Below are 3,216 nucleotides of genomic sequence, written 5' to 3'. Positions count from 1 at the left end.
CCCCCACAAACCCCCCCGCCACCACCACAGCTCACTATCGCTACCGCCGGCGCGGCCCGTCTTCTCGCGAGAAACAGTAACTGGAGGTTGGGGGAGCGAGGAAGCTCGCGTGCTAGCGTAGGGCGCTGCCCGAAGCGCAAGGCCGGCTGGGAGATGTAGTCCGCGCAGAGACAGCGCTTGCCCGCTACGAAGCGTTTTTATCCACCACGGAACCTGCCGCTGGAGCTGCATTGCGGCTGCCAACTCGGTTGAGTCCGCCCCACTTTAATAGATCACCCAGAGTGCTAAAGCAATTTCTCAGGTACTTTTAGCTAGTTAGCCGTGGAGCATGGGTCTCTGGATTCATATGGCAGTCCACTTATGTAGACCTGCTTCATCTTACACAAGGGTTGTTGTTTAGTCTCTTAAGTTGTGACCGACTCAGTACCACCCCATGGACTGCAGGTCGCCCAGTTTCCTCGCCCTTCGCTATTTCCCAGAGTTTGCTCAGACTCATGTTCATTGAGTCAGTGATGTTATTCAGCCATCTCATCCTCTGTCTTCCCCCTTATCCCCCTTCCCTCAATCTTTCCCAGCATCAGGGTCTTTTCTAATGAGTTGGCTCTTGGCATCAGGTGGCCAAAGTATTGGAGCTTCAGCATCAGTCCTTCTAATGAACATTCAGTATTGATTTCCTTTAGAATTGACTGGTTTTATATCCTTGCAGTCCTAGGGACTCTCAAGAGTCTTCTCCGGCACCACAATTCAAAAGTATCAATTCTTCGGCGCTCAGCCTTCTTTATGACAGTATTCCCAATAACTCCTAAGCATTTATACTGTTTGCCAACTTTCTAGGTTAAATACCCTCTTTGAGAATCTGATATCCTCACCAGATTCATAGCCAACCAGCCTAAGTCACAAGGATACACTCACAAAATTTACCACCTAAAGCCTACCCTAGGAGCCAGGTTAGAAATCCAGGGTAAAGCTCTCATTCAACTTCTCTTCATTCACTCAGTTTAGCTCTTCCCCATTCTACTCGAAGAGTTGATGATTCTCTCTGTGTAAATGATTTAAAGTACTGTTTTTCTTACAGTAAAGACCATGAGTTGAAAACAAAAACCTAGAAGGGCCAAGAAGGTAATGTAAAAGCAAAGAGCAAATGAGGAATGCCAGGAACAGGAGACCATATGCTCTGTCCAAAAGTAATAACCACTGTTCAAACCACTGTTGCTGTGGTCGCCCTACAGGAATGTAGGCCAAAATACATCAGATTCAGGCTGTCAGTGTGCTACCTCTGTTCTTTGCTGGAGCCTTAGGGCTTCTGCGTACAGGATGGATCGATTGAAAATGTAGATAAATGCCCATCTATTTAGACCCAGTTCAAAGTGTTTTTTTCTCAGCCAAGATTACATATTCTCTGAGACACCATCATAGAACTGCACTGAGCTTCCAAGAGTCTCAGATTTCTTACCCTTGCCATATAATTTTTTTTAATCCGTTTTCAAGACTTTTCCTTCAGAATTTAGCTCAAAGGCCACAACCCCCAGGTGATCTCTCTTGACCACCCTCAGGCTGGTTTTATACCCCTCCTGGTTCCCACAGCCTCCTGGGCTTCTTAAAACACTGATTAAATTGTATCTGGATTCACAGTCTGTGCTCCCCACCCCCAAAACTGTTGTTAACCCCTTGAAGGTAGGGCCCCAGTGTATACATGACAATTCTCAATGCCCGTCTCAGAAAGATCATTCAGGAAATGTGTTAGTAATCACACCTTATTTTAAAATTAAAAAAACCTAATAGTGGTTATGTGAGCTCTAGTCTAAAATTTGTCTTCCATTTCCATGACTGTAACTGTGGTCCAGCCACCATCATCTCTTGGCTTGGATTATTCCTGGCTGGGCCTCCCAGTTCCACTCCTGTTTTCCTTTACTCTGTTCTCCGCACAGCAACCAGAGTGACCTTTTCATATGTATCAGATCATGATGCTCTCACACTTAAAATCCCCAAACGGCATCTTAATCCTCTTACATGAAAATTATGTATCATGGCTTAACATTCCCATAGGACAGACATTATGTGGAGTTGAAGAATAAATACATGTGATTCAGATTATATAAAGTTTAAGAGCAGCAAAAATTAACAAAAATCAGAACAATAACCAGTGGGGGAGAAGGGTTTTAACTGGAAAGATGCACAAAGGGGACATTAGAAATGTGTCAGAGTTTGGTAAACTATGGCCCAAAGAACAGGTCCTGCACACCACCTGTTTTTTGTACAGCTGACAAGCTAAGTGTTTTCTTAAATATTTTTATTTTTGTCTGCACTGGGTCTCCATTGCTGTGAAGGCTTTCTCTAGTTGTGGCGAGCAGGGGCTACTTTTCATTGCACTTTGTGGGCTTCTTATTGTGGAGGCTTCTCTGGTTGCAGAGCACGGGCTCTAGGTTCTTGGGCTTCAGTAGTTGCTCAGTAGTTGTGGCTCCCAGGCCCTAGAGCACAGGCCCGGTAGTTGTGGTGCATAGGCTTAGTTGCTCCACAGCGTATGGGATCTCTCTGGACCAGGGATTGAACCCATGTTCCCTGCATTGGCAGATGGATTTTTAACTACCAGACCACGAGGGAAGTCCTAGGAAAGGCTTTTATATTTTCAAATGGTTGAAGAAAAAAGAAGGAAAATATTTTGTGATATGTTAAAATTACATGTAATTCAAATTTCAGTGTCTGTAACTAAGATTTGTGGGAATCAGACCATGCCTGTTCATTACATAACAACTAGGGCTGCCTTCCTGTAATAGTGGAGCTAAGCAGTTGCACCAGAGACCATAGGCCTCCAAAGCCTAAACTATTTTCTGTCTGGCACCTTACCAAAAATGTTTGCTGACTCCTGTTTTATATCTCGATCTAGATAAGTTCACATCCATGAGTGAATACAGATGTAAACCTTCACTGAAATGTCCATGTAAAAATTGTATACTTGCAACTAAACCCGTGCACCACAACTATTGAGCCAGTGCTCTAGACCCCATGAACCACAGCTACTGAGACAGTTCTCTAGAGCCCATGAACCACAGCTACTGAAGCCCAAAGTAACAAGAGAAACCACACAATGAGAAGCCTGAGCACCACCGCTAGAGAGTAGCCCCCTTCCTGGAGAGAGCTCTCACGCAGCAGCGAAGACCCAGCACAGCCAAAAATAAATAAATCTTAAAAGATATATCTAAAAAAAAAAAAAAAGGG

The sequence above is a fragment of the Bison bison genome, unplaced genomic scaffold, assembly GCF_000754665.1.
Source record: "Bison bison bison isolate TAMUID 2011002044 unplaced genomic scaffold, Bison_UMD1.0 scf7180017864072, whole genome shotgun sequence".
NCBI lineage: Eukaryota > Metazoa > Chordata > Mammalia > Artiodactyla > Bovidae > Bison > Bison bison.
This window is presented reverse-complemented; position numbering follows the sequence as displayed.